The sequence below is a fragment of the Callithrix jacchus genome, chromosome 4 (genome assembly GCF_049354715.1).
Source record: "Callithrix jacchus isolate 240 chromosome 4, calJac240_pri, whole genome shotgun sequence".
Classification (NCBI taxonomy): domain Eukaryota; kingdom Metazoa; phylum Chordata; class Mammalia; order Primates; family Cebidae; genus Callithrix; species Callithrix jacchus.
Window position 1 is genome coordinate 103,501,424 of NC_133505.1, and position 23,634 is coordinate 103,525,057.

General features: G+C 33.9%; 1 protein-coding gene across 23 annotated transcripts in view; it reads left to right on the forward strand.

Annotated features, from left to right (window-relative positions):
- The window catches only part of LOC144582184 (uncharacterized), a 1,185,294-nt gene that overhangs the window by 289,575 nt on the left and 872,085 nt on the right, over positions 1 to 23,634 (forward strand). For 2 of the 23 annotated variants that reach the window (XR_013534402.1, XR_013534404.1), the window contains one exon: positions 20,591 to 20,637. The exons of the other annotated variants lie outside the window; for them this stretch is intronic. The gene's annotated coding sequence lies outside the window, so the exon portion shown is untranslated. The remainder of the gene's footprint in view (positions 1 to 20,590; positions 20,638 to 23,634) is intronic. 23 annotated transcript variants of the gene reach the window in all.

Below are 23,634 nucleotides of genomic sequence, written 5' to 3' on the forward strand. Positions count from 1 at the left end.
CACAGTGGAAGATTATTCAGCCTTAAAAAGAAGGGTATCCTATCATTTGGAAAAACACGGATGAACCTGGAAGATATTATGTTAAGTAAAATAAGCCAAGCTCTTGAAGATATATACACATTATCGAATTTATATGTGGAATGTAAAAAGTCAAACTCAGAGAGACAGAAAGTAAAGCAGTGATTGATTACTGGAGGCTGGTGAGAGTGGTTGGGGAGATGTTAAAGTTCACAAAATTTCACTTAGACAAAGAGAAAAATTTCAAGACATGTGTTGTATATCATGGTGACTACAGTTAATAACCATATATTGTATCTTTGAAAATTGCTAAGAAGGTAAATTTTAACTGACCTCACCAAAAAAAACAGTGATAAGTATGTAAGATGATGCATATGTTAATTATCTTGATTTCGCTACTCCACAACGTATGTCTATGCTAAATCGTCATGTTATATGCTACAAATATGTATAATTTTTACTTGTCAATTAAAAATATATTTGATAAAAAATTTTTTTCTATTTTCCTTAATTGCAGGTACATTGTCCTTCAGATCACTGATATAATTGTTTCTTTAAATGTGTCTTATAATTCTAGTATCTAGATCATCTCAGAATTGGTCTTACTGTTACCCCTTTCCCTTGAAAATGGATCACATTTTTTTGATTCTTTATATGTCACATTATCTTAGATTTTTATTATGGCTTTTTTAATATAATGCTGCAGGGTCTTTGAATTCTATTATATTCCTTAAAATAATGTTGATTTTTTAAAAGGAGACATTTAACTTAGTACTACTACTATTAAGAAATTCTGGGTTAAGTAATGATTTCTTAGATGTGACACCAAAAGTCTTATTCATACATAACAAAATCAATAAATTTGACTTTAACAAAATTAAAATATTTTGTCCTTCAAAAGTCAAGCCATATTTGCAAATTTTATATCTAATAAAGGACTTCTATCCAAAATATATTAAGAAGATGACAATCCAATTTAAAAAAATGGATAAATTATTTATTTGTTTAGTTTTTATTTTTAATGATTAACAAATTATAGTTGTATATATTTATGGAGTATAAAATGGGGTTATGATTTATAATACAATGTAGAACATAAATAATTTAAATAGACTAAATAACAACAGCACAAATATGAGTGGCTAAGAAGCACATGAAAGATTCTCAACATCATTAGTCATTACTGAAATGCAAATTAGAACCACAGTGTGATATCATTACATACTTACTAGAAGAGCTGTAACCCAAGACTGAAAATACCTGGGTTAATGAGGATATGGAGCAATTGAGGCCCTTATACATTGTGGTTGGAAATGGAAAACAGTTTGGCAGTTTATTTAAAAGTCAAAATGTCCTTTACCATATGACCCAGCAATTTCACACCTAGTTAGCCTCTCAGGATAAATGAAAACTTGCTCAAACACTTGTATATGACTGTTTGAACAGGTTGAACATTCATAATCCAAAAGTGTGAAATCCAAAATGTTCCAAAATTTTAACTTTTTGAGTGTTGACATGATGCTTTAAGAAATACTAATTTGAGCATTTTGGATTTCAGATTAGGGATGCTGAACCAGTAAATAATGCAAATATTCCAAAATCTAAAAAAAATCCAAAATCCAAAATAATTCTGGGCCCAAGCATTTTATGATAAAGGATACTCAGCCTGTAGCAGCATTATTCATAAAGACCCCACAGTGAAATAATCTAAATGTGTACCAATTGCTGAATGAATAAATAAAATGCAGTATATACATATACTGAAATATAATTCAAAATAAAATGGAATGGATTACTAATACATGCAACAAGATAAACAGCCCTCACACACATTATGCTAAGTCAAAGTATCCAGATACAAAAGACTACACCTTGTGTGATTTTATTTATAAGAAATTTTTAGAAATGCCAAACCTATATAAAGATAAATGAGATTAGTGTTTGCCTGAGGGCTAGTGGTGGAAGTGGGGATTGATTGCAAAGAAATATAAGGAAACTTTTGAGGTGATGAAAATGTTCTAAAATTGAGTATTGATGATAATTGCATGGTGTATAAATTAAAAATTACTAAGCTGTATAATATGTAAATTACACCTCAATAAAATGAGATATAACTACCTACTCACTAGATTTGCTAAATTGAAAAGACTGACTCTACCAAGTGTTGGTGAAAGTATAGAGCAGCTGTATATCTCATTCATTGCTGTGGGAAGACAAAATGGCAGAAGGAATATAGAAAACAGTTTTGCAATTTGAGGATAACATTAGGAGAAATACCTAATGTAGATGATGGGGGGAAGGATACAGCAAACCACCATGGCATGTGTATACCTGTGTAACAATCCTGCACAATCTGCACATGTACTTATGTGCAGAACTTATGAAAATAAAAATAAAAATAAAAACAAAAAGAGAGACAAAATAAGGGTAAGCTGGAATAAGGGAAAGGCAAGGGTGAACAATTTGCTTATGAGAGCAAGTGAGAAACAAAAACCAAAAAGACCATAAAATGTAACAAACCAGTGCTGATACCACTCACGGGTCAGCCCAATCCATTCTGGATCTTACTGTGCTTAATCAATCTTTTGCTGCTTTGAAAAAGAAAAGAACATATACTTACATATAGCCCAGAAATTCCACTGCTAGGCATTTACTAAAGAGATACGGAAATATATATCAATATAAACATTTATACTCAGTGTTCATAGCAGCTTTAGTTATAATGGGCAACAGCTGTAAACAGCTTCTATGTGAATGGATAGAACACATTGTGTTGTATTAATATAATGAAATATTTCTTGGCAATAAAAATGAGTGAATACAGGCAACAGCATGGATGAATCCCAAAAGCTTTATACTGAGTTACAAAAAACTGGACACAAAGGATTACATACTGTATGATTCCATTTATACAAAATTCTTGAAAAAGAAATATTGTAATAATAGAAAGCAGATCATTGGTTGCCAAAGGTAAGGATGAGAGGAGTAAATTGATGACAAAGAGAAACATGAGATAAAACGTCAGGGTGAAGGCAATGTAATGGATCATTAATCTGTAATGTTTACATGCATCTATACATTTTTCAAAACTCATTAAAATATCTTTTTACCATGGAGAAATTTTCTTACATATAAATCACATTAAAAAAGTTAAAAAATTAAAAATACCTTTTAAGGAGATAATTTAAAAGAGCACAATTTTTAATATTTATTAATCTTACCTGGTTTAAAAGTTGATGTAATTTAAAAATGCCACTTTTATTAATTGTTTTCACTTTTTGTTTTCTATGAAACCTTAATAATGCCAATGACAGTTTTATCAATCTTTGTACTTTTAAGTAGAGAAGAAATACATATGTATATATGTGCGTGCATGTGTGTGTGTGTGTGTGTAGTGTAGATTTGTGTAATTTTTTTGAATTATGCTATTCAATTTTTGAAGCAGGAAAATTCAGATGCAAAATGCTCAGTTGTGTTTAAAGAAAGAAAGTAGAGACAAGTAATTATGGATGAATAATATAAACAGTATAAATAAAATAAGGAATCTATGAAGTAGCATATTATTTTAATAACCTAGAAAGTAAAAAATATACATTTTCTCAAAAATTGCAGAAAAATTATTAAATTAGAAACAAAAACACTTTTAAGTTTATAAACAATTCTAATTTGCTAAGTATGCAGGTGATATCAATGACAGTCTTCTGTGACTAACTGGCTCATTGAAAAGATAATTAGAAATCAAAAGCTGAGTCAAGATTATATTTTTCTAGACATAAGACTGAGACTGATAATCATGTCAGCCATGAAGTTTTTTGGCCAATGGACATGTAACTTTGTAGTCAGGTAGGAGCTCAGCAAACTCTTTGTCCTTTGGAGATCCTGAGATGGATAGTGGCTGTTTTATGAGCAGCTCAGTTAGTAGAACAAAAATTAACTGGGTTGTGATACTTTAGTTATATAGGTAAGGAAACAGCAGTGGGTTCAGCCACTTTATTCGATTCTTCTTGTGAAGTCAGAAGTTGACTGGCCTTGTGTGGAAAAATCAATAAAACATTTATAAACCTTCATGAAAGAAAAGATTTTTGAAAGGGGAATATGTTGGTTACATGGAGAGATGACCCTGTGTGAAGGTGGGAAGGGTTAGAGTAAGCAGATTAAGCAGTAGTGACTACAGGGAACACACACCAGTATTTTTGATTTATGTTAGTGTTCACATAGTGAGCACTATCTGGAGAATAGCAGTGCTTTTCAAATCCTATTGATGAAGCTCTGCACACACATGGCAGCCTTGGGAAGTTGTTGGAGTGTACTGTGCTGAAGGATGCTGCTTGTGTGTAGCTAATGATCCTTTTATTTCTTAAGGGATGTCTGATCTAGTCTATATAGTTTGAATGCATGATATTTGGCTTAGACTTCTTGCTTACATATAAGATGATCAGTTACTTTTTCTCTTTAACATTTCTACACAGTGAAATTTACGGTTGTCTAAATTTTAGATTTGAATGTGCAGTCCCCTTCCTCTCTTGCTCATTGCTTTCACTTCTGCATAGTTATTTTGGGTGGGCCTAGTTGTGATGGATATGTTAGATTACCAAATATATGATATGACTCATTTACTTTAACTTTGGTTAAAATTTGTTTAATATTTTAACTGGTGAGCATCTATATTGCACTTTTAGGACCCTGAAATTTAAGGATATCAGTTTCAGTAAATAAAGTTATTATTGGATTTAGAAACATGATACAGTATAAAGGAAGATAGATATACAGAATTTTATGACTGCATATCTCTCTGTTGATGAACGTTTAGCATAATAGAAATTGAGTGTATTTTCTCAAAGTACAACAAATACATTGGTATGACACATTGCACAAGTGGATGGGCTTTTAGGCCAAATCTGCCCGCATGCTCCTTAAAGCTTTCTTGTTGTATCTTATATAATTTTCATTGCCAAAGCCCCTTTTTAATTTGTAAATGTGAAATGGGTGGATCAAAGTCTCAGAAGATTCAAGAATTCTAATCCAATTTGAAGTAAAGCACAACACAATTTAAAAATCTAGATAATTCCCAAACTCATGAAGCTGCTTTCTGATCTACTTTCTTTTCCAATCATCACAAAGCTAGACTCCTGCTTTAATTCTCTCCTCCCAACATAGGTATCTCTTCTATGCATCTCTTTGGCAACCTTAAAAAAATTACCCTTGCACTGGTTCATTTGATTTAGTGGTCTGGAAATTTGAAAATGAGGTTGTCTATTAAAGGTGACCCCCTGCAGTGGCTCTGGCAGCATGAGGTATTCAGGAGCTGGAACAACAATGGCAAGAAGCCTCCTGAAAGAGCAGCAGTGCTGACATGATTGGGCAGAGCAGCAAAGGCTGATTTCCTCACACTGAAGCTCTCCTGCCCCAGGCATCTTCCTCTGACTGTCACCCTATTAATGCACAGCAATTGCTAGGCAGTCTCCAAGTTATCACCTTCTGAAAAACAACAGATGGTTTAACTGGCTTGAGGTCACTCAATGAGTCAGGAACAGAGGTGGGGGTTAAAGTATTCAGTCTCTTCATACCCATCCTGGTATATAACCAAATATATCCACTGTAGCTCCATCAGCATTTCTAATGCTTGGGAAACAAGCTCACTAAAACAGCTCAAAATTGATTAAATCAGGTTCATACCCAGTTTCTTTATCTTTCCTTCATTAAAAAAAAATTCTGGTTGATCAGACACTACTTACTGTAGAAATCTGCAAGGAATGCTTCTGAATTATACTTCTACTTCTCTGTGTTGCCTCCTGATAGCCAATGATAATTTTCCCAGATCTCATCACAGTTATTGTTAAAAATGTAAAATCTGAAATTAAAAGTTACAAGATTTACCCGTGGTTTTAGAAGAGGAGAATTTTTTTTTCTTAAATGACTGTTCTGATTCCGTATGTGAGTTGCCACATTTAAATAGCAGCTACTCTTTGATTATATGTGGGGGGAACAGAAGTCACATTTAATTAATATCTATACACAAGAAAAAGAGTGATTTTAGTTTGAAACTTCAAACTATTGAATTTACAACCAAGCTTTTATCTCAAGGCACTTGAAAGATAGCAAAATTAGCCACTAAATTTAAGTAATTTCCTTCTCAGACTAACTGCCAAAATGAATCAAATGCATGGGATGGCGGGTGGGGAGGAGAACCTAGTAAAAAACAAACAAAAAACCAACCAGACAAACAAAAAAGCTGAAGTAAGTGTTTAATTAATTTTATAAGCAATTTGGAAAGGTGAATAATGGACTTGTGAATTAAAGTCTCTCTCAAATCAGTGGTTTGTAATTTTTAGAAAAGTTGTTTGTTTTTAGACCAGGACTGTGAATGAAGTTTGAAAATCTTAATGTTGTGAACTCTTCACAAGCTCATACGCCATTTTAAATACAATTTCGGGTAGTTCCTGAACTCTCTTAAAGCCTGTTCAAGAGCCCTAGGTTAAGCAACTGTATACTTAATTAAAGCACCTAGAAAAAATCTAGAATAAAAATTTAAAAATGAAAGATTTTTAAATAATATTGGACCCAATCTAAGAATTTTTAGCTAAGTCTTGTACCTCTGCTTTACTTTTTCAAGAAATATGTCATTTTCTAATTGCATGGGCTACCAACTTTCACTTTTGATGTCCCATTTCTCTATACCATTGTTCTATAAAACAGTGCTTTAAAATATTTAGTATTATCATAAAATTAAGCAGAGAAAAGGACTGCGAAAAATTAGTTGAAATTTGAATGTAACTTGATCATTAGATTAGTAGAAATCTAAATCAGTTTAAAAAGGGAAACTGCTGTTACAAATTTATAAATTCTGCAACTATTCTCAATAGTTAATATATATAGAAGAAGGAAATTTTATATTAGAAGGAGGAAATTTGTTATTAGAAGAAGAATTTTTTTTATATCTTACTTAAATTCTGTGTTATTCAAATTGTTTTTTTTCCCCTCATCACTGGGGATGATACACAGCTGGTCAACATCTATATAATACTGCTCAGAGAGGTAAATTTTTTTAATCAACTAAAATATGTAGATAATAGGTTGTTTTGATGGTATATTTAGTCTAGATCAGCTTCTAACAGATTTTACTGTGATTTAAACTCCTTGAATTTCAGCTTACGAACCAGAGTTTCCCTGAAACAAGCAAAACATTTTAAAATAGCAATTACTCTTGTAATTGCAAATAGCTGAAAGTTCCTGGATTTTTGATACTCTTATTCTAGGTTTGATTTTCAATATGTGTTTTGATTGCCTCCCTTAAATTTCTTTGCATTTTCTTGTGGTTTTATATATATATATATTTAAAGCCCTGTTTATAGTTTTAAGCTCATCAGGAAAATAAAAAGGAAGTCAGTTGTTGGAAGGAACGGGAAGGAAGCAAAAGAAAAATTCTTCAATCTCTTAAGATGCCATTTCCCCTTTTAAGGAAATTTATTCAAATGAGAGCATTTTGGGGATCACTTTATATTTACTTTCAAATAATATATTCCTTGTGGAGTTAAAGGGGCTAAGCTTTTATCACTGAAAAGAATTTTTTTTCCTTTCTCTCCACCCTATCCCTTTGCTTTCTAAAATGACTGGAAGAAGTTTCTCATATTTCTATATTATCCCTGTTCCTAAGCCATTGATCCTATCAAGTATAATATACAATGCAAAATGTTCCTCAGTGAATAGCATTTCCTTAGTATCTTAACAGGTTCTCAGGATGGCATGTGCTGTATTCAAAGTGCCCCTCTCTGTCCTTTTCTGTTTCTTAATCATAACTTTATGGATTGATTACAGGCCCTTAACCACAATTCCCCTTTCTTGAGACAGTTAGTTTGTTAATGCAAGAAGACTTTAAAAATGACTTTATCAAGATATTAATTAAAAACAAAAACTCTTGGAATCATTTTTATTTATTTCCTTATGTTATTTTAACATTTCATTCTCAGTTGATGCAGGAGATGACACAAGATCAGTCTCACAAACATACATGATAAACGTAATGCAACAATATTAGAAATCAATAGTGTGTGTTTTATTGTATCCTGTACCTAAAATATACAATAGGGCGACTTACATAAATCATTTATTCCCAGTCATGATTGATAACCTCATAACTCACGAGTGACAAGGCAAAGCAGAGCCCCAAATGAGTTATGAAATGTCATCAATAACAAGTGGAAACAAATGATTTATCCAGTGTCACAGCCCATTGTATGTTCAGTTTATGCAACAGCAGTTAATGATAAAAACACCCCAAATGGGTGCTGCTTGTATTTTATCTGTCCTATATGCATATACTTTTTCTATACTATTTTACAGTAGGTTAGTGCTTATTGGCCATGAAGAAATGATCAAGGTTGAAACAGGAGTTTGAGTTGATGGAGAAGATATTGTCTTTATATATGTAAATCCTTTTGGAATCTCTTTACACTTGTTTAGTCCCCTGCCCCCAACCCTCTGCCATTTTTTTTTCCTTCAATATCCATTCCTTTACTAAAGAAAACACACAGAAAAAGAGTATCTATAGCTAGGTAATTCCCATTGCTTCTTTTTCGGTTGATATTCTAGGAAAGAAAAGAATTAGCATTATTTTTAAAGTCAAAGGATGTTATATGACTTTAACACTATTTTTTCCCTGTGTTTTCTTTTTTTTCTGAGTAGAGCTTAAGACCGGAGTTTTATATTCCCATCTTCAAATACAGTGAGAATTTGACTATTTTTATTTTGCAGTCTCATCCTGTTGACCTTACGTATATTTGAAAATCCTGCATGTTTCACATATAAATCTAGTTTGCAACATTAAAATACATTTATATTTTCATTACAAATTTAGAGATGTGTTTCAATGAGGTTAAAAATATTATATGGGTATTTGCTGGAAGCTTACATTTCAGATTAATTTGATGAGGTTCACATTCCAGACTCAAAACTGATATTAACTTTTTTGGGGAAAATGTCATTTAAAGAAAATGTGAGGTTAGTTCTTTTGAACTGAATTAAAAGTCTGTCCCTTATGACACCATCTTAAATATTTATAGTATTGACTCACAAGGAACTCCAAAATCTTGTTAGGTATAGCCCTTTATCAAGTGGATTTAACAGACTGTAACAAGTGTATCATGCTGTGCTGGTTGTTATGCAGAATTAAGCAGATTTTACTTCTAACTGAAATGAACAATTAAACAAAAAGTAAAGGGATGATTAGACATAAGATATATTTGTGAGTCTTAGCAGTTATAGAAAATAAATAGTTTATAGGCATTGTATAAAAGCAAATGTGTCAGGCTTTTTACTCCTTTTTGATTGTCCTAGAATACAGCTCTACAGTGTATCTGCCTGCTTCTTCAGATATCCATTGTCATCAAAGTAGTCTAAACAAATATATTTTTCTCTTTTAAACTATCTACGGTGAAGCTTCCCAACTTCATTTATATTTCCTCTTGATTTTCATCAACATATTCTGCATATAGTAGCACTGAGTGATCTTTTAAAAATGCAACATTCCCTACTACAGCTCTTCAATGTCCATGCAGTACATTTAAGATAAATTTAAACCCCTCTATGTTGAGTTATAACTGGCACATCTACAACCTAGTCTCCATCCAGCTTCATCATCATCTGTTTTCCCTATCATGTTAGTACATGTCTTTTTTCATTCCCCCAAAGGGGCTGAGCTCCTTACTGCTTTAGGACCTTCTCCTGTACTATTACCTCTGATTGGAGTTTGTCCCTTTTGCCTGGCTGTGCACCACACATCATTCAGGTCCCTCCTAAAATGAATTTCTAGGAGAAGTCTTCCCTTAGTCCTCATCTAAGTCAGGTCCCACTGTAATCTATCATTCTACTTTTCTTTCACAATGTCTATCACAATTTTCATTGCATATTTTTCTATGCAATTATTTGTTCAATATGTGTCTCCCCATCTAGGCTTTAAGCTCCATAAAGGAAGGAACATAGATCTTATTTATTGATTTTCCCCAGTGTCTGGTATAGTGTCTGATACCTATTAAAAACTTTATAAATATTTTTTGAAAAGCAGGAGAAATTAAGGTTTGAAAATGGCACAATAGAGAAAGTTATTCACCTCCTTTGAATAATTCCTCATTTACTGATCACATGAAGACTGCAAGACCCAATGCTATGGAGATTTACTAAAGGACATGATAAATTGTTTTTTTAATCTTGGAACATTGATACCACCAATGAGCACTTAAAACTTATTCAAGTTTTTATTGAATAGTTGAAGGAGGGAAAGCATAGCTAACATTAGAAGTTTTCTTGATATTGGTGAGTTTGAGCCTTAACTTAAAATGTGAGGAAAACATTAACAATTAGGAATGGAATGGGCATTATTTCCTATATTGGATTATGCACACAATCATGAAGGTAAAATTAGCAAGTTTTCATCTCTTACCTGAAGGTCTGCTATTCCAGAGTAGAATATTTCTTGACTTGAAAAATCTAAAATTAAAATGCAGGCTTAAGCTGAGATGATATAAAAATAATAATGATAGTGATCACTTATGAGCAATGCACCTTGACACAACTGTCCAATACATGGGAATAAGAAGATGGTTCAGATACGTCCCATTGATTTTATTTCCTTGTATCCTGAAAATGGTTACTACTAATAATTGTGATAGACACAATCATATACTCTATCAATAAGAGAATAGAAATCAGAGAGATAATTCTTTTGTCTGTGAGTTAGACTTCACCTAGAGTTCTAATTTAGTCCTATTGAGTGGGACCTAGAAATTCATCTTTAAAAAAACAAACTCCTGGACCAGCATTTGGGAAACACAGAACCAAAGCATATCCAAGAACAAATGGGATGTTAAAAGGCATAAAATTATATCTTAGCAGGAAGGAATTATAATTTTATTTTAGCATATAAATATGGAAAAGACAAGGTATTATAATTGTCTTTCAATATTAAAATCTTGTCAGATAAAATAATATGACTTGATCACCATCATTCAGTGGTTAAAATTTGGATCAATGGGTGGGAGATTCAGGTGTTATGATTTGGCATTAGCATGAAACTTTACAAATTTTTGGTGTCATTCATGGAAGGGGTCATTTGCTGTTACTGGAGATATTTAAGTAAAGAATGGGTAACCTCTAAGGGAAAGGCATGCGTCAGACTTCTGACAGCATTCTTTCTTGCCAAAGGGGGAAGTGGTTGAGTAGATATCAGAGTTTTCAATCATATGAATGGCAGAATATATTTTTAAAAAATCTTCTTTGTCTTGGCATATGTAATATAATTAGAGATATGCATGTCCTACCTATTTGGTCCTAGAAATTTCCACCATTAATTACTCTTCTGTTTCAGGGGATTGAAAGTTGCCAATCAAATGAATATATCATGTGGGAAGGTACTATCATAAGCCATTTTCAATTGCCACCTTCAATAGAGATTGCTGAAGGAATATTATGAAGAAAAGCTCATTTGTGGAGGTGATAATGAGAATGGATGGATTTAGAATATGAGGTCTGTCAAGCCAGTATGGGGCAGCAAAAATGGGATCCTGGGTTTGTAGAGGGTGGGGAGTAGGATTAGGGCTCTGAGAACTTCAGAAAGGGGAATATCTTTCATGAGACGGGAATGGAAAAACACTGAAAGCGAAATTCCTAGGAGTTATTATTTTCTTTGGAGTTATTCCTGATTCTTTCTTCATTCATACTCAGTTATTATGGAACTATTTTTATTTCCATGTCTCTTACTCAGCCCTCTCTTGTCTAATTCCTTTGACATGATCCCCTAATTTTACAATAATTGGTGGTGAAATTAGGTGATTTCCTTTTATATTGGGTTGGGAGATACTGGTGTCCACACATGTGATAGAATATTTGTATATCAGGACCAAAATATGGGTTTTCCAGACTTTACATATTGAGCCTGTGATATATTATGAATGTTTGAGATTAGGTGGCTGTTCCTAGGATGTGGAAATTTGTGTTAATTGTATCTTTCCTGTGGCTGGGCAACTCTTTTCCCCCTAGCCTGTTAGGGGGAAAAGAAAGATGATTTCTTGCAAGGTGCAGAGAGACACCTTAGGTTAAAACCAATGCAGAGTTTCTAGTCAGAGCAAGAACCTGCCATTCTGTTTTCATCTCTCTTCTCTTCACCCAGACTGTTCATGTGTAATCTTTATCCTTTGAAGTTATACCTTAGCTTTAATTTTGCTCTTATTTCACCCAAATAAGAGTGTTTGAGGGATAGGAGGAAGAAGGAAGAGAACATATGATGAAATTCCCCATGTTATCTAAGAGTTAGTTACATGGTGAGTTAGTTACAAATGAGTTAGTGATTGTAGTGATTGACTGATTTATGAATTTTTTTTTTTTGGACACAGTCTCTCTTTCACTCAGGCTAGAGTGCAGTGGCTCAATCTCGGCTCACTGCAGCAACCTCCACCTCCTGGGTTCAAGTGATTCTCCTGCTTCGGCCTCCTGAGTAGCTGGGAGTAGGGATGCCTGCCACCACACCAGGCTAATTTTTGTATTTTTTTAGAGATGGGGTTTTGTCCTGTTGGCCAGGCTGCTCCCAAACTCCTGACCTGAGGTAATTGTAGTTTTAAAAGATTGATTTGTTGTGTAGTTAGACTTGAGAACAGTTTTCCTAAGTCAAGGATTCAGGACTGGCTTACCTAGGTGGTTCTGGTTCAGACATTCTCCTGCGATTACAGTCAGGACATCAGCAAGATCTATAATCCTGACTGGTACTGGAAAGTCCATTTCCATGATGGCTCATTTACATGGCTGCTGAGAAGAGGCCTCAGTTTCTTGTTACATAGTCCTCTCCATTGGCTGTTTGGTTTTCTCATGACATGGCAGCTGGTTCTCTCAGAGCAAGTGATCCAAGAGAAAGAAGAAGGCAGAAGCCACATTGTCCTTTATAATCTACCCTTGGATATGACATTCTACTTGTCAAGCAGATTAATCTTGACACAATGGGGAAGGGCATTATGCAAAGATATAAATACCAGGAGGCATCTTGGACAGTTGTTACCACACCTATCATGACTCATATCAGTTCTTATGCCATGAATCAGAAAATAATCACTGGGACTTTTCCATCTGTCAAGAATGTCTATTTTCACCACATACTCAGGAAATGGAGAAATAACTACTGGATGAATTTGAAGACACACTGAACTGACTGATGGACTTGGGCCAAAATTTCATTTATCACCTGAGTACCATGAACTTATTCTCTGACTAGTGGATCACATTGGGTTCCCATGAATTAATTTTAGTCCAGACTCAATGTTGAAAATCTTCAAAAGTTCTATTTTTCTCTTTCCTTGATGCATTGTCTCTGCAGTGAATAGCTACAGATTGGGAAGACTGGAAGGTGACCTTTGTAGACTTTCCATATCTGTACCTGGCTTGTTGTGAGGCTGTGATTTTCTACTAGGGTGACTGAAGTCAGACCTTTTTTTTAAAAAAAAAACTGTATTTAGAAGTTTTCATTCTATAGATCAAATTAGGCTGCCCATTTATTTTAGTTATAAGTGTTATGAGAAAGACTTGGTACTGTAATGTTTCCCTCAAACCGGGAAGGAACAAAGGAGTGAAGAATGACTGAAACAAATCTAGCTTGATAAATAGATGAGTTTATTAAGACTTACAGAAAGGGTACTTCTAGATGGCAGTAGGATGGCTTTAGAAATCTGCATTGACTTCCATCTCCAAACTGCTTTTAAGCTGATTTTATGGCTCTTTGTCTACTGTGTTTAAGCAATGAGACTGTTTTCCTTGGTAGGTTCTCAGATACTCTCTGGGATATTTAGGCTCTCAGGGCACATTCTCCTTGGCTGGGTACCATGGCCTTGGCTCACTGCCCAGCCTTGAGTGTTCCAACAACATGAATCCTTAAGAAACATGGTGGGGAACCTGTAATAATACCGTAAGGACCCCATGGTCAATTAGTTATTGTCAAATTCATTCTGATGATTCCTTTAGCTATAATACCTATTATGGTAACATTATTCTCCTTAGCTATCATAGTTAAGTCTCTGACACATTTGGAGCTCATTATTTCCAGTGAAGTCAAGGACTCCATTTTGATGGTAACATATACCACTTTCTTTCCTGACTTGAGAGGATAGCTGTGACTGCACTTTCGGAGGATACTGTTCCTCAGGGGGAACTGTTCTGAGGATAAGGTGTTCCTTGTACAATTCATTTATTGATGTCTTTGTGAAGGGAATGTGCTTTGGGCCTGGGAGATATGGCATGAGATAGGTTCACTTCAACATTTCAATTTCCCTAAGCCTTGCATTCTCTCTTATAAGTAATACTATACCAAGATGTTTCCAACATCCCACTAAATGATACAGGACTAAATGAGTTTAGGTTTCAGGTAATCAACTGACTACATGATGACATTTGATACAGGTATGGAAGAAAATAGGGTGTGGCAGGAGGAGAATTTGCATCTTTTAACAAGGTAATATCCTCATATTGGGCCATTATTAGGTCTTCCTACAAGGTAGAACAAGCCTCATCAGTCAGGGAGAGGATATCTATTGACTTGAGAGTTTTGGTAGAATTTGGGGGTGCTATGTACTCAAAAATATCAATGTTCCCAACTGTCATCTTTAAATTCTCAAGGTACTACTCCTTCCTTAAGAATTAAGGAAACTTCTCTTAAGAATTTAGGAAATTCTTTCCTCATTAAGTTTTTAATTTTACAAAAGAAACAGGATTTTGTTGTAACTCAGCAACTAAAGGATAATATTCTTCAGCTCTGTGACAGTAAAGATAAGAGATTCTTTTAAGGCAGTCAGAGAAACTCCCTGTTTTTGGATTTTGGCTTAAAAAAGGAATTTATGCTCTTTTTCTTCTTATAATCCTCCAACGCAGTTATAACCCACTAATTTACCTGATTGTTCTTGCATTCTTTTGCTCATAATACTATGTTTTAGAAACCACCTCATATTTCATTAAAGTTGTATATTCAGTGGGCACTTCATTCCAGGTGACCATATGTGGTAACTGAAGTATCTGCTTCTCTATTGGAGACCATGTTCTACTGATATTCAACCCTTTCTGGAAATCAAATCCTTACTTTTTAAAGTAAACTTTATGCTCACCTTTGAGCACTGCATCTGTGACTATTCCTGTATTAGTCAAGGGTTCATTTGCTGATACGAATTCTGTATTAGTCAAGGGTTCATTTGCTGATAACAGAAAACTCTTTAGTTATTTTAAGCAAGAATAAATTAAATACAAGGAATTAGCTGCTTACAAAATGTTAGAATTCTAGGAGTATTAGGAGCTAGACTGGGCCTTCAGGGAGACTAATGGAAGGGTGGCAAAACAGTTCTGTCAGGGAAATAAAAAACTCTACTACAATTAAGAGGCTGGGGAATCAAGGATCTACCACTAGAACTGTAGCTTCCAGAGTCATACCACAGCTACTAGATCTGACCCAGAAAAAAATGGATGCTTTCTGTATCACAACTTCCCCACGACTTAGATTAGTACTAAAGTATTATGCAAATGCAAATAATTGTTAATACTTAAACTATGTCTGGAATTCTAGATACAAGGAAACTTAAAACATGTAGTTTCAGCTCTCCAGCCTGTATAATGAAAAATTTAGGTGAAGTAGTTATCACAATTATTGTAAATTCATAGTAAAATTTCAAAAAAATGTTATTTTTATTGTCACTGAGAGAGTTAACATATATTATCTGAGTGCACTAGACTATTTAGGGTGGACTCACACTTAGCATTCTTCCTGTTTATGGTTCTTGCTGGCAGAGATTTTATTTTCATTTGCCTGTTGGCAGTTGTCTTCAGATTTTTGCATCTAGTGCATTCACCTTATGTAACTTTCATGTAGCTTTCCATAGTGAACAGTTGAACAAGAATTAGAGTTCTTACTTCATCAGTTTTTGTAACAAATTGCATAATTCTTGCACCTCTTCCATTTGTTAAACCTATTTTAGTATTCTACAGATAACTAGAAGACCGTAAGAATGAACAAGAAAAATGCATTGTGTTTTGAAGTCCCAGGAAGAGAAGATGCTTATAATATATTCAAAGTATCTTACGTTTGATATTTGTCTCTGGTCAGTTACAACCTTTAGGTACTGCTCGGTTTCATAAAGATTGCCTTGTTTACTATTATTATTAAAGTATGTGAAAGAGCAAACAGTGTCAGGCTTCAGATCTACTTAGCTAAGTAATGATGAAAATTCAAATACTGATTTTAAATGCTAAATCCAAACCATAACTCTTATATAGTAGCCAAAATATTGACAAAGCTGCACAGATGTGAAAGAAAAAGTGTTCTAAAAATGTTGACATTTTATAGAAGATTAGGACTGGAAGAGATCTTAAACATCCTCTGGTCCAAACTTTTCATTTTGGGTACAGAGAACAGAGCTAAAGTAAATTGTCTGGAGTTATAAAGTTGATTAATTGTCAAGCCAAAAATAGAAGTCAGTCTCTTTTGCAGCTGAGTCTAATCCACAGTTCTAGCTACTATAAAACATTTTTTCCTTTTAATATTCTTAATATTAATTACCTAGCTGCTCCTTTTCCTGTATTTATTTCAAAGTACTAAGGAAATAAAAAATGTTCAAATTAATGTCAGTATTAACATATTTCTAATCTTTTTCTGCCATTTTAAATGATGATCTTAAAAAAAGACTTGTAAATGTTTGCAGGGGAGTTTGCCCTCCAATAGTGGTGTATCAACATTTTCTTTTCTAGAGAATTTTAAAAATTGCCCAATAACTCCTTTTTCATATTCATTGGAGTGGAGCAGTGGTGGCATTCAGTGATTAATTAGTTCAAAAAAGTGTTAGTTCCCCAAGGATAGCCTGTTAAATACTTTCCAGGCCCTTAAAAAAGAAAAGGAAATCTATTGCTCATGTTTACAGGTGGTGGCACACTGAATCTGGATTGTTATAAGGCACACAATGAGTTTGTTACATCTTCAAGTCTCATTGCTACTCCCACCTTGCAGTAATCCCCAGCAACAATTCAAATTAACATTTGACAACAGAGATATGAACACTTCCCTGTTTGAGTTTATATTGTGTTAAACGTTCTTTGCACTTTCTTTTTAGATTCTTGTGTTAACCACTGTCATTTGGTCCAAAAATGTTTTAGTTTAAGTATTCTAGAGAATTATTTTTTTTGACATCCTGAATATTTTATTGAGTTAATCAGGTGAATTACTAGTTGGCACTAGTGTAGGACTGTGGACACCATTAGATCAAAGTTACCATTCAATTTAATCCCTAAAGGTTTTTCCCACAATATTGGCATTGAATGAACATAATTAACTGTCCCTTGTTCTTTAAAATATTATGTTCTGTTTCACATTTGAAAATTACTACTTCATCTTGGTAGTGAAATGATAGCATAAACACAGCCAGTGACGCTGAGATAATCGACAGAAACTTTGATGGAAAGATAGGGAACACTTTATGTGAATGTATTCAGAGCCCTAGATGAAAATATCTGATAACGTTTTTTTTTTTTTTTTTTTTTTTTTAACAGATTTGGCCTTTTCTAGGTTTTAGAGCCATTAAAATCTAGGGGCAAAATTTTACTTGCCTCAGTATAGCAGGAGCAAGTGTTTGTTCTAGTTATTAAGATACATTATTACAGGTGCTTGGAGTCCTACGGTGTAAGGTACAGTGGTTGAAACAACTTATCTTCCTTAAGCATTTGCCATATTCTAGTGTTGTACAAGGTGTTCTAGGGAACCAAGAGGAGCAGAAATGGACAATGCCACAGGCATTTGCCAGGTAAAGGCAAATGCTGGAATCTCTTCATTTACCCTCTTATTAACCATTTTTCCTTGGCTACAAGGAAGAGTGAATTTGAAGTGCTGAACTGTGAGCTATACCTCAAACAGTTATGGTCTTTATTATTTTTTTCTTTCTGTTACTATCTGAAAGAGATCTCATGGTTGGAATGTCACCTGTAATACTTTCCTGTTTCTATTACACATTTATTGAGCTTCTTTAATTAAAATCTTGAAAGTGTCAAGCAAATAGATTAAAAACTGCCAATATTAATTTTTAAATGTATCACTGTTTCTAAACCTGTGAGGATTTTATTTTCCCTCTTCTTTAGAAAACAAAAACGATGGCTCATTGTTTTAATTTGGTTTTATTTTTCCATCTTAACTCTGGTCCTTTGTTGTAAATATAGAGCAAATTAATTTCATAAAATATTCACTCTTGTGCTGAAAAATGAACAGAAATCCATTGAAAAAGTCCTTTTGTTTTATTTTTAATCTAGATATGTGTTCTTGATAGTTAATGCTTGCATTTTCATATTGAAAAGGTTTACAAAATTTATCTGAAAAATACATTTTTCCCCTCATTACTCACAGTCATAATCACTACCATAGGCTATTTGAAAAATCATCAATCTGCATTCAGCTCTGTGCTGTGAACTTAAACTGCTTATTTACTGACTTGTATAGTAATACTGTCTTTTCCCCCAGAAGAAAACTGTCTCATACTATAGAGATGTAACAAATTACCCACCCTAAAAACCCTCTGTGAGGTAGAATATTTTATCTGACCTATCCCTCATTTCTATTCTCTGCTTTTAGTAGAGATGGGCAGTTTTCACTAGAAGGCTGAGCAAACTTCCCAATAGTTGGCAGGTTCTCAGGTCCAAGCTGTGGCTGTCCTTTCGTGCCATTTTTGACTCTCACTCAGGGTACGTCAGTTAGAACCTCGAATCTGCGAAAGCCATTAAATCATGTGGGAAAAATATAATTTTCGCTAAAACAAACGAACTTCATAATGCCCCAGCATTATGATGGATATTTAACTGACTGTGGCTGAGGTTTGTGCTCTTAGGGCAGCACCTTGTGCCAGGTTAAATGGAAAATGAGTTTCTTTGTGAGTCCTTCTTATAAATATACTCAAAATCTGACAGTTGTAGATAGAATCTAATTGTAAGACAAGAGAGAGCATGGCATAGGAAAGAACTGTCAATTCAGTCAAGGTGGTTCCTGGTAGTTTATGAGTTGGGTAATCCTGGGGGAAATCATTGTTCTCTCTGGGGCTTCACTTTATGTCAAATGAGAAGTTCTAACTAGTTGAGCTCTAAGGATTTTGCCATTGATGTTGTTATGTTTTAAATCTTAAGGGTTAAAACCCTCAGAATGGAGAAAAGAGCACAATTCTTAGATTGTATGTGATTTTTGTATTTTTATTCATAAAAAGCTCATGTTTTATTATCTTTTTTATTTATAGGTGAATTGAGCTTTAGTAGCATTGTCTCTAGGTTTTTTCTATTTCTCTTTCATAGTATTCTCTACTTCTTTAGAACCCAAATAAGTGTTTTGAGCTATTCAGATTTCTGTTGAAGAAGGTGTAATCCCTCTCCATCTCTACCCAATACCAATATAGGATGATAATAACTAGGCAGACGTATTAGAGTTACTTTCCTAGTAACTCTAGTGTGTAGTGCCAAAATTGTCTAGGATGAACATACAATTTATCATCCAAACTGGCACACTTTAAAAAGTGAAACAGAGCACTCTTATTAATTATGATCAGTACTGTTAACCAGAACTATTAAGGAAATATAAAGGGCTTGCAAAGGGGATGATTTTAATGTGATTCATATAGCTTTGCATGATACTCTCCTTTATTTATTCTCTCGCTTTCTTGAGGCAGAAGGGAGAAATGATTTAGATTTGCATGAGGGTAAGTTTTTGATTCAAATAGGCAAATCATGGGTTTTGCTTTTCGTATGTAAAATAGAATAAATTGCCAAATAGGAAAGCTCAAATTCGGTCAGAAATTCTGAGAAAGACAATTATACATAATCCAACAAACCCACTGAAATATGCAGTTCAGTACCTCATCTTGCTTACCTCTCCATGAAAGGTCAAAAGTGCCTCCTACTGTGATATGTCTGAAATCCCTGAAAGATTGATTAAATTTCCATATAATACAGAATTGCTGAATCTAGTGAACCATAACTTATGTAATTTGTATTATATTTTATCAGTCACCTTTTAAAAAGTGTTTAATAATGAAACTTTCCCTCATAGGCAGCAGAAACCTGAGAAATACTTCCTTTCTTTATAATAACCTTAGGAGTTTGTTTGATTCATTAAGTCAAGTTTGGTGTGGCTTTCTTAAAGGGATTCAAGTGTAAAAACTGACTTAATTTTGGCATTTAAATTTTAGAATGAAAAGTCTTAGAATAAAGAAGATGGATTTTATGTTGCATGAGAAACATAATCTTTTCATATATTATAAAAGAGTGGCCAAAGAAGTATTTTAAAATTTCACTTACTAACTCTTAATTCAAAAGGTATCATATGGATGTTATGTTACAGAAACATGTCTACTTTTGGAAAATTCTATTGTATCCTGAGTTCCTCTTAGATTAAACCTATATCTGCAGCAGGATGTTCGTAAAGTAAGAGAATAAGAGTTTAGAGGTGAAGTATTTTACACTTTTGACCATATGGTTAATTTTCTTCTCCTCTGTTTCTCACCCCTACCACCTTCCCTATAATTCCTAATTCTCAACTCAGTTCAAAGTTTGACACAGAAAAGTGATCAAGAAGCGTGAGATCTCAAGGTAAGTCTAGAATAGAGCACCCTACATGTCCATTGAAGGGTATTGGGCAAGTTAGGATGATCTCTATCTTGTCAAGCAGCAGAATTAAAAGCTATAGAGCAGATCCTAGAGACTCCTGGGATGAAAACCTCAAGTAAAAGATACCCCTGATAACACTATGGGAAAAGACCAATAGTACTGACCACTGGGAATAAAATCAAATTCCTTAACATGGTCTTCAAAGTCCTGCTTCAGCTGCCATTTTTTTCCCCTTTCCTGCCTAGTTTTCTATTTCCCCTTTATTTACCACTCTAGATGTCTTCATATTTCTTGTGTTTGCCATGCTTCCTTGACCCCAAGCTTTTTAAAGATTCTAAATCTAGATCCTTTGAATTTGATTTCCATACCTCCAATACTTCCCCTGGTTAAATTCAATTTATTCCTCAGATTTCAGTTCAAATTTCCCTTCCCCAAGAAAGCCTTCTCTGACTAGGTCAATTCTGTCTTCTATGTTTATATTAGTTTTGTATTGCTGAAAAACCAGTTATCACAAGTTTAGCTGCTTAAGAGAACACAAGTTTATTATCTCATAGTTTTCCTTGCATTAAGAGTCTGCACATGGCTTAGCTAGATTTTCTGCTCAGATCTCACAAGGCTGAAATTAGGTTTGGCTTGGCTGCTTTTCTCATTTGAGGCTCAGGGCTCTTTTTCATGCTCACTGATTGTTGGTAGAATTCAATTCCCTGAGGTCCTATGACTAAAGTCCTCTGTTTCTTGCTAGCTGTTGGCCAGTGACTGTTATCAGCAACTAGAGGCTGTCTATAGTTTTTTGCCACATGATGCCATAGGGAGACCATAAGATGGCTGTTAACTGTTTTCCAGGCCAGCAGGAGTGCATCATTCTGATGCTCCACCTTCTTTTATATTTTACTTCTAAATTTGTTATTTAATTTTTAAAATTTTTAATTTGCCTGGGTACATAGCAGGTATATATATTTATGGGTTACAAGAGATATTTTGATACTGGCATACAATATCTTTAGGATAAAGCCATTTTAACTGGGGTGAGATGATATCCCATTTACTTTTGATCTGCATTTCTCTGATGATTGATGATAGTGGGTACCTTCCCAAATGCTTTTTTTTTTTTTTGCCATTTTTATGTCCTCTTTTGAGAAATATCTACTCAGATCTGTTGCCCATTTTTAATTGGATTATTAGATTTTTTTTCCTATAGAGTTGGTTGAGGTCCTTATATATATTCTGGTTATGGATCCCTTGTCAGATGAGAAGTTTGCAAATATTTTTTCCCATTCTGTGGGTTGTCTCTTTACTTTGTTGATTGATTCCTTTGCTATGCAGAAGTCTTTTAACATGATGTGATCCCATTTGCTCATTTTGCTTTGGTTGCCTGTACTTGTGAGTTATTACTCAAAAAAGTCTTTGCCCACTCCAACGTCCTAGAGAGTTTCTCGAATGCTTTCTTTCAGTTGTTTCATAGTTCAAGTTCCTAGATTTAAGTTTTTAATGTATTTTGATTTCATTTTTTTTTGTATTTGGTGAGAGATATGGGTGTAGTCTTCTTACCCTACATAGTGATATCCAGTTTTCCCAGCACGATTATGAAATAGACTGTCCTTTCCCTAATGTATATTCTTGGCACCTATGTTGAAAATGTGTTTACTGTAGATGAATGAATTATTTTTGGTATCTCTAGTCTGTTCCATTGGTCCATGTGTCTGTTTTTATGACAGTTTCATGAGATATTGGTTACTATAGCTCTGTAATATATTTTGAAGTTGGTTTTGTTCTTTTTGCTTAGGATAGCTTTGGGTATTCTAGATTTTGTGTGGTTCCATATAAATTTTAGGATTGTTTTCTTCTATTTCTGTGAAGAAATATCATTGGTATTTTGAAAGGGATTGGATGAAATATGTAGATTGTTTTGGGTCGTATGAACATTTTCACAGTATTGATTTTCTAGTCCATGAACAAGTAATATCTTTCCATGTTTTTTGTCTTTTTCAATTTCTTGCATTCATGTTTTATAGTTTTCATTCTATATAAAAGAGATCTTTCACTTTTTTGTTTAGTTCCTTTGTACTTAATTTTATTTGTAGCTGTTATAAATAAAATTAGTATCTTGACTTTTTTTTCAAATTCATTTTGGCATATACAAATGGTATTGATTTTTTATGTTTATTTTGATTTTGTATCCTGCAACTTTACTAAATTGGTTTATCAGTTCTAATAGTTTTTGGTGGAGTCCTCAGATTTTTTCAAGTATAAGATCCTGTAATTTGCAAACAAAGATAGTTCTTCCTTTCCAATTTGGTTGGTATTTATGTATTTATCTTGTCCAGTTGCTCTTGCTAGAACTTCCAGTACTGTGTTGAATAACAGTGGTGAAAGTGGGCATCCTTGCTGTGTTTCCAATCTTAGAGGGAAGGCTTTCAGTTGTTTCCTATTCAGTATGATACTGGCTGTGGGTCTGTCACATATGGCTTTTATTATGTTGAGGTGTGTTCCGTCTATGCTGTTTTTTTGAGGGTTTTTATTATGAAGAGATATTAATTTTTATAAAATACTTTCTCAGTGTCAATTGAAATGATTATATATTTTTTGTCCTTTATTTTGTTGATATGATGTATCACATTGATGGAGTTACATATGTTGAACCATCCTTGCATACCTGAGATAAATCTCACTTGGTCATGATGAATGATCTTTTTAATGTACTGTTGTTTTTAGTTTGCTAGTATTTGTAGAGAATTTTGGCATCGGTGTTCATCAGAGATGTTGGCTTGTAGTTTGTCTGGTTTTGGCATCAGTGTATTAGTGACCTCAGAGAATGAGTTTGGAAGTATTTTTTCCTCCTCTATTTTTCAGAATCATTTGAGTAGAATTGGTATTAGTTCTTTAAATGCTTGACAGAATTCAGCTGTGAAGCTATCTGGTCCTGGGCTTTTCCTTGCTGGGAGATTTTTTATAAAGGCTTTGATCTCATTACTTGTTATT